The 14,262-nt window shown below is 34.9% G+C and overlaps 1 pseudogene; it reads right to left on the bottom strand.

The window, feature by feature from the left end:
- Positions 1 to 6,812: 6,812 nt before the first annotated feature.
- LOC112445034 (HIG1 domain family member 1C-like) lies at positions 6,813 to 7,108 on the bottom strand (annotated as a pseudogene).
- Positions 7,109 to 14,262: the final 7,154 nt, after the last annotated feature.

Raw genomic sequence — 14,262 nt, 5'->3', positions numbered from 1 at the left:
ATACAAACTTCCATGAGATTTAAATGCACAAATCATTTAGTTCAAGGACATAAGGTAAAGCATATAGGAAACAAAGTATCCCTGGGGAGCAAATAGTACTATCTGTAAATGCAGATGTTTGGAGTTATTGGTCATAATATGCCAGGGCTGAGCACTGATCTTAAGTGACAGGTCCATGTAGTCCGAAACATTTTTTTTTTTTTTTAATATGCAAGATACTCCAAACCATAGATCTCAATGTCTATGTATAGTATAGATCAATAAGTTGGGAAAATATAAAAATTGGAAAATAATAAAAAAAATACAAGATACCATTTTGAATCAGACATGAAAAGTGACAGACATGTTGAGAATGATTTTCAGATATTTAGTTTAGGTCCCTGGATAAATTTTGGCATCATAAATGAAGATGTAGATTATAGGAGGTAGAACAGGTTTTGAGTAAACATGGTGATTTCAATACTGGACATGTTAAAGAAGAGATGATCCCCTGGTATCAAGGTGGAAATAGCCAATATCCAGTTGGAAGTACATATGATGTTCATAAGATCCAGACTTTGGTAAAAAAAAAAAAAAAAAAAAGGAATGTATATATCATAACTACTCAGGGTCAGAAACTACAATAAATATCACATTAGCCAATAAATGTGGGTAGTGTTTTCTCAAACTATGCTACATTGCTTTCAATATTAAATTTGAAGAACAACTGAATCATTTTAACAATGTATTATTGTGGCAATATACAACAGGAATCTGTATATTACAGTGAAAATAGCATAAAACTTAAAACCATCTAACTAAATATGAATCTTATACCCTTCCAATTTTTAGCTCAAGATACTGGACAATTCAGTTAGCATCTCTGAACCTCAGATTCTTCATCTGAAAAATGTAGTTAATATGTATTTATATCAATTTAGATTCATTTTACTTGAAAGTAACATAAAACACTAATTCAAACAGGTTAAACAATATGGGATGTATTATTTAACTTAAGAAAATATCCAAGGATAGTCTGGTTTTATGGAGAAGGAAATGGCAACCTCCTCCAGTATTCTTGCCTAGAGAATCCCATGGTCAGAGGAGCCTGGTGGGCTGCTGTCCATAGGGTCGCACAGAGTCGGACACGACTGAAGTGACTTAGCAGCAGTAGCACATGAATCAGCCACGGGTATACATGTGTCCCCCATTCTGAACCCCCTCCCACCTCCCTTCCCATCCCATCCCTCAGGGTCATCCCGGTGCACCAGCCCTGAGCACCCTCTCTCATGTATCGAACCCAGACTGGTGTTCTGTTTCACAGATAATATACATGTTTCAATGCTATTCTCTCAAATCATCCCACCGTCACCTTCTCTCACAGAGTCCACAATTCTGTTGTTTACATCTGTATCTCTTTTGCTGTCTCGCATATAGGGTCATTGTTACCATCTTTTTAAATTCTGTATATATGCGTTAATATACAGTATTGGTGTTTTTTTCTGACTTACTTCACTCTGTATAATAGGCTCCAATTTCATCCACCTCAACAGAACTGATTCAAGGGCATTCTTTTTAATAGATGAGTAATATTCCATTGTATATATGTACCGCTACTTTCTTATCTATTCATCTGCAAATGGATATCTAGGTTGCTTCCATGTCCTTGCTATTGTAAATAGTGCTTCAGTGAAAATTGGGGTATATGTGTCTCTTTCAATTCAGGTTTCCTCAGTATGTATGCTCAGCAGTGGGATTGCTGGGTCATATGGCAGTTCTATTTCCAGTTTTTTAAGGAGTCTCCACACTGTTCTCCATAGTGGCTGTTTCCATTCCCACCAACAGTGTAAGAGTGTTCCTTTTTCTCCAAACCCTCTCTAGCATTTATTGTTTGTAGGCTTTTTGAGAGCAGCCATTCTGACCGGCGTGAGATGGTACCTCATTGTGGTTTTGATTTGCATTTCTCTGATAATGAGTGATGATGAGCATCTTTTCATGTGTTTATTAGCCATCTGTATGTCTTCTTTGGAGAAATGTCTGTTTAGTTCTTTGGCCCATTTTTTGATTGGTCACTTATTTTTCTGGTATTGAGCTGCAGGAGTTGCTTGCATATTTTTGAGATTAATTGTCAGTTGCCTCATTTGCTATTATTTTCTCCCATTCTGAAGGCTGTCTTTTCATCTTGCTTATAGTTTTCTTTGTTGTGCAAAAGCTTTTAAGTTTAATTAGATCTCATTTGTTTCTTTTTGCTTTTATTTCCATTACTCTGGGAGGTAGGTCATAGAGGATCCTTCTATGATTTATGTCAGAGAGTGTTTTGCCTATGTTTTCTTCCAGGAGTTTTATAGTTTCTCATCTTAGATTTAGATTGTTAATCCATTTTGAGTTTATTTTTGTGTACGGTGTTCAAAGTGTTCTAGTTTCATTCTTTTACAAGTGGTTGGCCAGTTTTCCCAGCACCACTTGTTAAAGACTTATTCTTTATATGCTTTTTTTTTTTCCCTGGCTCTGGCTCCTTAAATTAGACAAGCACCAGAGACGTAAGGAAAAAATCAGATCATACAGAGATTTTTTTGAATTTTCTGCCTTGACTGTCTTGAATAAGTACAAAATCAAGAATCTTCTGACTTCAACCTAAAATTCATCTAATTCAATTTTTGCGTTAACTGCCTACAAGACCCTTGAAGAAGTTTAGGGTTTTGGATTAGAAGGTTAAGTGCTATTTCAACATGATTTTTTGCACTATGGCTAACTGCTACACTCAGTGGATACAACCTCTCTTATGTGACAGCCAAGAAGTTCGGATATGACCACGGAAATAAAAGATGTTAAATTACCTGCTCAGGAGGAAGTCACAAATACTAGAACTCAAAGTTCTTTATAGTTGAGTGAGGTTATAACAATAAACCAATTTAACATGTTGGTAAGCAAAACAAAAGAACAAAACTCTTCTGAAAACACTATCCTTATACCTTCACTGAAACAACTGTCATATCAAATAGACTGAGTGGGATGACTTCTACAAAGTACCTTGGGAAAATCTCAATAAGTGTAATTTTCTGAAATGAAGATCACTGTGATATTTACCCACAGTCTGAAAAAGTGAAAAATGTATAATGCTTCTGGTGAGTTCACTTTGCTAAAATGCTCATTATTGTTTGCAACTTCATCACACTGTGCTGCTACTGCTGCTAAGTCGCTTCAGTCGTGTCCGATTCTGTGTGACCCCATAGACAGCAGCCCACCAGGCTCCCCTGTCCCTGGGATTCTCCTGCAAGAACACTGGAGTGGATTGCCATTTCCTTCTCCAATGCAGGAAAGTGAAAAGTGAAAGTGAAGACGCTCAGTCGTGTCCGACTCTTCGCGACCCCATGGACTGCAGCCTACCAGGCTCATCCATCCATGGGATTTTCCAGGCTAGAGTACTAGAGTGAGTTGCCATTGCCTTCTCCACATCACACTGTGCTAGTGGAATTAATTTTTAAGTGTGGTATCATTAAAGATTAATAGGTAACTTGTATGAGTCCCATTGATATCTTATTTATTTTTGTTTGTGCTGAGTCTTTGTTTCTGCACAGGTTTTTCTCTATTTGTGGCGAGCAGAGACTACTCTCTAGTAGCAGTGCACAGGCTTCTCATTGTGATTTCTCTTGTTGCAGAGCATGGGCCTACAGGCTTCAGTAATTGCAAAATATGGGTCAGTAGTTGCAGCTCCTGGGCTCTAGAGCACAGGCTCAATAGTTGTGGCACACCTGCTTACTTTCTCCATCACATTCAGGATCTTCTCAGATCAGGGACTGAATCTGTGTCTCTTGCATTGGCATGTGGATTCTTTACCACTGAGCCAGCAGGGAAGCCCCCTATTGATAATATAAGAATTCAATGAGATAGCACATTAAACTATCTTGAATAAGCATGGTGGTCGTGGTTTAGTCACTAAATCATTTCTGACTCTTACAACCCATGGACTGTAGCCTACTAGGCTTCTTTGTCCATGAAATTTCCCAGGCAAGAATACTGGAGTAGGTTGCCATTTCCTTCTTCAGGGGATCTTCCCAACCCATGGATCGAACCCAGGTCTCCTGCATTACAAGTGGTTTCTTTATCAACTGAGCCACCTACTATATAGTAAATGTTCAGTACTTTTTTTTCCCCTAAGATCATTTAAATTGGGAAAGTTTTATTTTACCCCATTATTAATAGTTATTGTAATTACTGAGTGAACAAAATTTAGAGGCTTATTAATCTAAGATGTAAAGAAGGAGTTACAAAATGAAAATCAAGGCAATTCTGTTAACTTTCCAGCAACAACAAAGGCATCTTTAGAGTAAATGACCCTTTTGCAGAGCTGATCCAGACTTAGTCTTCCTCAGAAGGCAAAGTTATTCCTTTTTGCTAGCCTGGGATATTCTGGGGAACTTCTAAATTAGCCAGTATTAAAATTGAATCCACCTAGAAAATTTCAGAAACCACAGGTTCCTCTGCTAAAATAGAAAGTAGACAGTAGACATAGAGGAAGAAGACCTAATGAATTTACTTTTTCTATCTGGGGAAGCAAAGATTTAATACATTTTTTTTTTCTTTCCTCCATTTAATGCTTCTTATAAACTCCAGGAGATAAGAAGGTACTCTTAATTATTTGAGCTTGGAGGACTTTTAGGGGATATGTGTCCTTTTATTCAAGTGAAAAAATAAGAGAAAGTTCACCTCTGACCTTACAGGCAGTACAAAATTGACCTCAATAACAGTCCACAACCCAGGAAGGTGTAATTTAAAACAACTAAGGTGACAAATAACTTCCAACATATCTGTTTTAACTTGCTAATCTGCCTGTACTTTTCTTTTTATATACATACACAGAATGTCACATTTAAAATTAATATTTTTACACAGCTTGCATCATTCATGCAGATGCCCTAGTAAGAATAATTAAATATATTCTTTGTGGGAGGATTTTTTTCTCTCTTATTCTTTCACTTTCTGTGAAACATCTGTGTGTGATCCTCCTAAAAATTAGGTCTAGCTAGTTAGTTCACAAACATAAGATGAAAGTCCTCTGTGCCATATTATATATATATTCAATTGTAATGCTTTTATTTGTAAAGCATGCCACTTAGTAATTGATTGACTTATGATTTGGGGGTAGGAAATAATGAAACTGGCCCAGCAAAGTAATTTGGGAACACAGAAATTATGGCAATAGGAACAATTCAGAGTAGTACTGAACTTATCCCAGGGGTCCATGGCTGCTAGTCTATCATTACTCTTCAGTAGTAATTCTTTTTTTCAGGAAAAAAAACAATCTTGCAATCATTAATTACATTAAAAAATAATTTACTAGTCATGTTTTTTTTATATAGACACAGAATAATCCCTATTCCTTAATGTTATCCATATGATTCTTTACCATCTGGAATTACTTCATGGCCAAGCTCAAGTCACACTTTGTTCAGAAAGCCTTCCCTGACTACTTCAACCTACATTGCCCTTTCTTCATTGAACATCCATGACACTGATCACCTAAGCCTCATCTTTGATTTTGCATATAATACCATGCCTGTGAAATTGGCTTAGGCTGATTCATCAACAGTTCAGTACCTATTAATGCATAATTATCTCTCTTTACACATGGTGTAATTACATTAAGGATAAGGTTCATATTACATGTTTCTTTGTGTCTCACAGCACATAGCCCAGGACCATGACTGCAGTGTTCACTTAGTAAATGTGTGTTAAATGCATGTGGAATAAATGTCACATTGTTAGATATAAAGTTTGTTTAATTGTTTTGCCGTTTACAATCTAACATTTTAACTGATAACAAAGGTCTTATTTTGTGATAACTTTCTAATTTCTTTTCAGGAATAATATGGGTTTAGAATCCATTTTTTTAAACTACCAGAAACTATGTATTATCTACTTATTCACAAGCTTTCTAAGATGATACTAAGTAAGAAATATTGACACTGGTAACTTGAAATGCATCTTTCTGTATATCAACTGAAACTTATTCTAAATGAGATGTATGTGACAATGTACAATGTATTAGGTATCAACAATGAGAAAAATATAGCTGTTTTTAAGTCCTTTGCCATCTCTTCATTTTCTCCTGGAAATTTAGGAAAATACTATAATGGCTTATACAAATCAAAGACTTGCTTATCATTGGCACTTACCGTTTGTGCTCAATTATAACTAACACAACAAATCTAGTCTCTCCTACATATTACTCTAAGTATAATTTTTGTATTAGAATGGAGACAATCTATCCAAATTTTCCTATGAGTGTATAACACAAGACAGCAAGCCACCACCTATGGTAGCTTTCTTAAAAAGTAGTCTACAGTTTCTGTACTGCATCTGTTTTTTTTTTTTTTTTTTGAGTTGACTATTTATGATTGTTGATTTGGAAGTCAACATCTTAAACAATTGAAGGCTATGAGAATTATGGCTGAAACTTTGGCATTATAATTTGCTACATATTGAAAATTCATTTTTTGTTAGTACTTTTCAGAAGGCTTCTTATTTTTCTTGTGTTTAGCTTCATTTTTGGAGAAGGCAATGGCACCCCACTCCAGTACTCTTGCCTGGAAAATCCCATGGATGGAGGAGCCTGGTAGGCTGCAGTCCATGGGGTCGCTAAGAGTCGGACATGACTGAGTGACTTCACTTTCACTTTTCACTTTCATGCATTGGAGAAGGCAATGACACCCCACTCCAGTACTCTTGCTTGGAGAATCCCAGGGATTGGGTAGCCTGGTGGGCTGCCATCTATGGGGTTGCACAAAGTCAGACAGGACTGAAGTGACTTAGCAGCAGCAGCAGCAGCAGCTTCATTTTTTGGACCCATTGAAGAATTGAGGTCTAATGTAGTCCTTGCACATAGAGTAGAGAACACCTAGAGTCACAGCTCCTACAACAAATTCTTGGGCAGCAACTCTCATGTGAATAAGATGAATGAATATTTTCTGATCTTTTCTGTATTTTAACTTGTAAAGACACCATAGGACACCACAGTCATAAAGCCTTCTATCCCTACAAGGACGAAGGAGGAGTCTCTAGATTCCCTGATCAGTCAGGATAACTGGCCTTCGTCCTCATCTGCTGATCATGGGTTATCTGAAGACATTTTTCTCTCTAATAACATGTACCAGGTGCTACACTAGTCAATGGAAATAATTTTCCTTGTCTGCACAGGATGAATGAGGAAACCAGCAAGAGCAAGTATAATCACAATCAACATGACCTGGAAGTATCTGTTTGATATAATGACACATTTTAGATATTTTAATAAGTATACTTATTAAAATAAGTTTTGGAAAAGCTTTAATGTGATATAACTTAGAGAATTCAGCACTATGGTCAATAGTGCTGGGATGAATCTCCACAAAATAAGGACTGGGAATTCAACATGAAGGTAAAGTACAAACTGTCATGGGATGCTTCCTTAACTGTATTTGGAGCTAGCTAATTTAGAGGAAACTGCCAGAACATGGTGGAAAACAATGTGGGTGTTACCTGTAAAATAGGTGATAGAGCTGTTTTCCCTTTATTTTTTTTTTATTACACAAATGGGAATACACTCCTGGTTTTTATATTCTCATCTGTTTTAAGATCTTAGGGTGATGGTGTAGTAGAACCATGTAGGTCAAGACACTTTATACTCTCAACTGTACACAGCCTATTAAAGTTTCCTAAACTTTCATTTTAATTTCTCTAGCCTATAGCTTATTGCTCAAACATAGTTACAATATTGTTTAACAGAAAACACACATGGAGAAAAAAAATATTCAACCACTTCACTCACTTTAATTTTGTTTATTAATTATAAAAATCTTAATTTAAACTAAGAAGTATATATTGAAAATTTTAATCAGGCTAGTGTTTTTGGACTAAAGAAAATAGTTCTTCACACAAATAAACAGCTAGGTTCAATATATGAGAGAATTTCTGAAAATAATTAATTTAAATATAATTAACACATAGTCAGGAAAGTATGTATTACTCCATTCTCACTGCATATAGTATGGTCATAATCTTGCTATCAGGCTGGGCCAATAAAACGTATGGTTATAATTCCCTGAAATTCTAAAATTCTAATAAGTAGTATTGAAGCACAGAGGAAAAGAGAAATGTATAGCAAAATTATCTAAAATATTGCTTAAAATCTCTAGATGTTTGACCCTAGTATATACCTTGTGCAATTTTTAGGTGAAATAATTGCAAGTTATTTACTATTTTAAAATATAAATAAACCAGCCAAAATGTTTTAGAGTCTAGATGCCAGGAGGCTGAGAACAAACTGCTTAAAAATAATTCAGAAATAAATATTTCAATATGAAAATAAATGGAAGTATAAAAATTACTAAAATAAATAATGCATAAAGACATACTTAGCTTAGTAAATTTCATAGAAAAGTATTCAAAAAACAACTGCTTATTGGAAAATGGCATTCAAAACAAGAAAAAAATTAGAAAAAAAGTTGGTGCCACCACCATATTGAAAAATCAAGAAATGTCAGTCACATGAAGATCATCGAATGCATAAGTTCAATAAACTTGAAACTTAGGTTAGTGACATGAAGCCTAGGTTAGTTAAAGTCAGTTTTGTTGGTGATTTAATATAGAGCTACACATGCAGACACAAACACACATTTATCTACAAAACTGTACAAGATTTTCAGCTATAAACTTATAGCTGAAACTCAGCAGGCCCAAACCAACAAACTGGTTTGGTCTCCAGAAACTCAAAAGGCTTTTAAGTTTCTTCAGGCTGCTCTCCTGCAAGCTCCAGCTCTGAGCTTGCCCACAGGGTCAGAATTTAATTTGTTTGTCGCTGAAAGAAAAGGTGTGGCATTGGAAGTTTTGACACAACCCCGAGGGCCTCACCAGCAACCTATTGCTTATCTAAGCAGAGAATTAGATGTAGTTTCACGTGGGTGGCCCCACTGCCTAAGAGTAATTGGGCAGCGGCTTTATTAGCACCTGAAGCTTTAAAAATAATCAACGGACAAAACCTTACTGTACTGACTTCTCATGATGTGAGTGGAATCTTAAATTCTAAGGTTAATATTTGGATGACAGACAGGCTTCTTAAGTATCAGTCATTGTTATTAGAAGGACCAGAAACTAAGCTTAAAGTTTGTGGAAATTTAAATCCTGCCACTTTCCTTCCTGAGAAGGAAAATGAAACACCTGATCACGATTGTTCTCAATTCCTAACTTTAAACTCTGCAGCTTGGGAGGATCTAAAGGATAAACTGCTGGGTCTGTGGAGCACTCTCTTCTTCATCAGTGGAAGGCTTCCCGTGGTGGACATCCCCACTTCAAGGAAAAGACTTTCTCCAAGTCTGTGAATACCTTTGACAACAATCACATGCGATGCCTCTTCTTCATCTGATGACATTTACCAATCCTAAAATGGACTGGTGCAACACTTTGTACTTTAACTATGGACATAATGTGACTTTTAATTATGATTCTGAATGTTGTGTTTTTGCTGTTTGCTCCCTGCATCTGTAACTGTATAACTGGATTTGTTTCTAGCCACATGAAAGCTTTTAAGTTACAAATAGTTGCTCAAATTCCTGCTACTGTTGCAACTTCCTCCAGCTACTATTTGGGGTCCCTGGATCAGATATCCTCAATATGAGGATTAGGAGAATATGTTGCCTCACCAATTTAGGGACAATGCCCGTTGTCAGCTCGGAAGTAGTTATGGAATGAGAACGACGCTCCTTTCCCCTAGGCAACATAATTCTCCTAAAAGAAAAGGGGGGAATGGGAGAGTCAGTTCCTAGGCAGGTTGATAGGGAGTCTAGGGGTCCCCAAGGAGAGAGGGGTCTGGAATTCTCAAGGAGGAAGAAAGGACAAACTTTTTTTCTTTCTCCACATTCCTTAGGATTATATAACAATAATGTATCCTGCCTAAGGACAGTCTTTGGATTCAACCTTTTGTTATCTTAAAATGTTAATTATGGGAGTAGACCTGGTCTTTACAAAGATGTATCTTGCCTGAGGACAGTGTTATCTTAAAATGTAAATTATGGGAGTAGGTCTGCTGAGGTCTTTACAACCTCCAGATATTCTTTGGATTATATAACTTCATTGTTAACACTAGCAAGCGGGTACTCTCTCTGCCCCCTTCTGATGCCTATGTCAGAAGCTTTCTCTGTCTCCTTTATACTTTAATAAAACTTTATTACACACACACACACAAAAAAAAAAATTGTACAAGAGTAGAGAATGAAAATAACTGATGTTAGCCAGCTTACAAATAATTAAACATACATTATTCACAGATTATCAGGTAATTATTGCCAAATCAGAATACTAACTATAAGTCAATTAAATATAATTATTAAGAAATATAACATGGCATCTTACACGCATGCAAAGAAGAAATCAACAGACTCAAGTAAATCATAGTTAGACTGGAAGCAAAGCTTAAATTAACTAAAATGAAGCAAACTTTGGCAGCTGAAATTGTCTATAAAAAATAAATAATAGCTTGCACTTTTTCAATTTTTCAAACTTCATAGGCCTTTGTAAACTTCTCATATAATTTGATCCTCACAAGAACCCTGTTCAATCTCAGCTATCTTATTTGTAAAATGGAATTAATAATCACTATACCTGGTCTACTACCTAAGACATAGTAGAGGCCTAATAAAATGTAATAATAATAATAATATCTGTGTATGCTGTTATCCATCAGAAAATGTCCTTCATCTTTAAAACCCATCTTCTTGTGAACTGTTTTTTGACTCATCCGCCGTACAAAATTGTGTGCTTCTTCTTGTCTTTCCCCTAACTGTGTGTTATTCCTTTATTATAAGACTTATCATTGCTTTATACTCATTAGGTTTTTTGGGTTTTTTTTTTTTTTTTGCTGTGTTTTTCTCATTAAGACATCTCTTGAGACCAGGGATTTCGTTGTACTTCATTTATATCTCCAGCAAAAGCTACAGTGATTGGCACCTGGTAGATATTCAATATATATTTATTAAAAGAAAATGCAATGACTGTTCTCAACAACTTCAAGGATATGCTTCATTGCCTTCAGGATCTTGGAATTGTACTCAGGACAATAAAGGAGTATATTAAAAAAACAACAAAAACTTTGATATTGATTGTGTTATTCATATACCTAGAGTTGCAGGGATTTTGTAATACCTAACACTGGATTATGCTCAAGAAATGTTTATAGCGATAATGAAAGAGACAATAAGAATCTCTGAACAAAGACCACAAAGAAGGCCCATACTTATTTTCTTAACACTCTGCTTTATCACTGAAGTAAAACGTTGTGAGGATGTACAATGTATAATAATGTATGGAATAATGTATGGATACATACATATGTATGGATAATGTATGGAAACACTTTAACACAATGCCTAAAGCATACAAAGAAATCAAAATGGTCATGTGCAGAAAGAATGAAGATAGAGAGAGAGAATAAAAAGAGAGAAAAAGAGAAGGAGGAAGAAGGGGAGAGGGAGAAGAAATATGGAAGGAAGGGCAAACAACAGTTCAATCTCAGTCTGATCTGGAGTGTCTGCTGTTAGTTCCTTATCTGCCTTCCTCAGAGGAATTTTAAAAGAAAGTAAAAGCACTTCTTAAATATGAAGAATCATTATGCTTACTATTATGAATGTCATTTCATTAAAGAAAGGAAGTTTGAACTGAAGACAAAATGAAAAAAAAAAAACTTATTTCTTGTTAATCAAATGCAGTGAATGAAAAAATGCAGGTTTAGAAGGGTTAAAACTTGACAGAGGACAAAATTTGATTGCTAAAAGAAATTATCTGTACACTTGTGAAAATCTTTTAAAAACTATCTTAGAGAAACACATCAAACTCTTATGAGTGCTTTATATACTATTTGCTGAGAACTATAATCATTTAATTCAAATTTTTAGCCTTCTTTATTTTTCATATCTTCATAGGGAGCATTCATTGCTGTATGAGCAAGAAAGCCTTGCTGAAGACATTCAGGATAGGCTCACTTCTGAACCAAACCCTAACTCAGCATTTGTTTCTGCATACTGCATTATATACTGCAGGCTGCAAAGAGCAGAAATCTACAAAATTTAAACTGTATTCTAGTAAATATGTAAAAGTTGAGATGACCATTGCAAATGGTCTTCAAATAGTCAGTAAAAGTAAAACAAGTACCTTTTGGTTTAGAGGGCATTCATCCTTTTTCATGAAGTGCAGAACCTCAATTAGCCACTTCTCCCTGTAACTCTGTAGATGTCCAAAACAATAAAACCATTAGAGCCCAGATCTTGGACTGACATCTCCTTTCTCTGTATCTTTACTCAAAGCACTTATTTAAACTAATTCAATAACCATTTGCACAGTATCATTAGCTCTTTCTTAGACTTATCTTGGTTGCCTCTGTGTGAGATACTATAGTATATTAAGCATCCTGTGACGAAGAAGGAAGTAGTCTGAATTGCGGGAAGAAAATTGTTGAAGCTTCTGATTCATAGAGTCCTTTCACAATCTCTTAGAGGTCTAATAATGTTTGATCCTTTTTTGCTTTGATATGTAAATAGAGATATTGCTTTATCCTTGGGGATCCTGGAGCTCTGCCAAAGCACATGACAGTAAGATATTCTTCAGGATAGAAGCTGAGTTGCCTAGAGCAGAGGAAAAAGCTAAGATTGTGTTTGTGGTTCACAATAAAATACCTTTGTTAGTAGTTTTTGCTTCCAATATAAATGTTTATATATTTATTCAGCTTAGTCATCTTAGTTAGCCAATGGTTAGAAAACACCAGTTTTGCTGCTCTTTTCTTCTGGTAATGTGTTACTAAACTTAGTCTTTGAAGATACTATTTATGTTTCTTTTGACATACTCCATAAAAATTCCTGTTCTTTAAATAACATTTACCTTAACTGGAAGTTGGAATATATTTTCAGCTACTCATTTCAATGAAAATAAACAACTATCAAAGTGGTAAAACTGCTAATATATAGGGAGGAAAGATAATTTCCACCTAGTTGTTATGCATTTCATGTTTAGAAGGAAAAGGGAGGCTGGAAAACATGTTAAATTTTTGTGCTTTATTTTTATTTATTTCTTATGTATTGACTTTCTTTGTGGTTCTTCCTGTACATATATTATAAAACCCATAAATTAAGATACTATTCTGGATATTTACTATTTTTATATATTATAAAACCCATAAATTAAGAGACTATTCTGGAGATTCCTATTTTTGCTATCCACTCTGAATTGATAGCTCTTACTTAGTCCATTCTTAATTTTGGAGTGTTTAGTTATCCCTATCGTATGTTGCAAATTCTACTATTAGTGCCCACCTTTTATATGAAAGTCAACTTTATATCTAATACCCTTGCCAATTATATAGTTAAGATATAGTTTCTACTTTAACAGTCTGAAATTAGATAATTATAATTTGTAATCAGTTTTTTGCAAATGACACTAAATATCACACAATATTAAGATCAGGATTCTTAAAATACCATTTATTTGAGAGGAAAACAAATTCAAATAGTTTTCCTTTAGGGAACAATAATATAACAATAACAATGGCAATAGAACTAGACACATAGCTTAACTAGATGAAAATTAAAACTATTAATTTCTTCTTCCTCCTCTCCATCTAGCTTTCATTCTTTCTCCCTTCCTTCCTTCCTCTCCTATTCAGTTTCCTTTTCTCATTACCATTTTACTTTATATTTCCTTTAATCCTCCATAGTTATATTATTTTTTCCATTTGTAGTTACCTTTTCTCTCTCAATTTCATGAATTTTAACCATTCTGCCAGTTAGTTGATTTACAAAAACCTGTTTGATTTCCAAAATTTCTTCATTCAAATAGTAACATTCTTATAGACTTCGCCAGCACTAAAAGTTATAAACTCAAGAAGCAATAAAGATAAAAATAGCAATAGCATCTGCCTTCCCCAGTTCTATAATGATTCACTCTGACACATAGGAAAGCCTCCTGTAGTAAGAAAATTGAAAAGCTCCAGCTTTGTAACTGTTATTTGATGATTTCTGGGCAAAGTAACTTTTGGTTGTAACACCTGGAAGAAATAAAAAACTCTTTCTGTTCAAGCACAGACATATTAATAATATAGAAACACATTATGCAAAGATGATTTTGTTGTTCTTTATTTCATAAAAGAAATTTGGATTTTAAAATAGAAAAATCAAGAAAAATATGTCAAATCCCCTGAAATTCACTCCAAATAATTTGTATACAAATCTGTACTCTTTGAAATATGAAGGGAGATATATCTAG

The sequence above is a fragment of the Bos taurus genome, chromosome X (assembly GCF_002263795.3).
Source record: "Bos taurus isolate L1 Dominette 01449 registration number 42190680 breed Hereford chromosome X, ARS-UCD2.0, whole genome shotgun sequence".
In the NCBI taxonomy this organism is placed as follows: Eukaryota; Metazoa; Chordata; class Mammalia; order Artiodactyla; family Bovidae; genus Bos; species Bos taurus.
The sequence above is the reverse complement of the archived record's forward strand: the minus strand, read 5'-3'. Positions and strand labels throughout refer to the sequence as shown.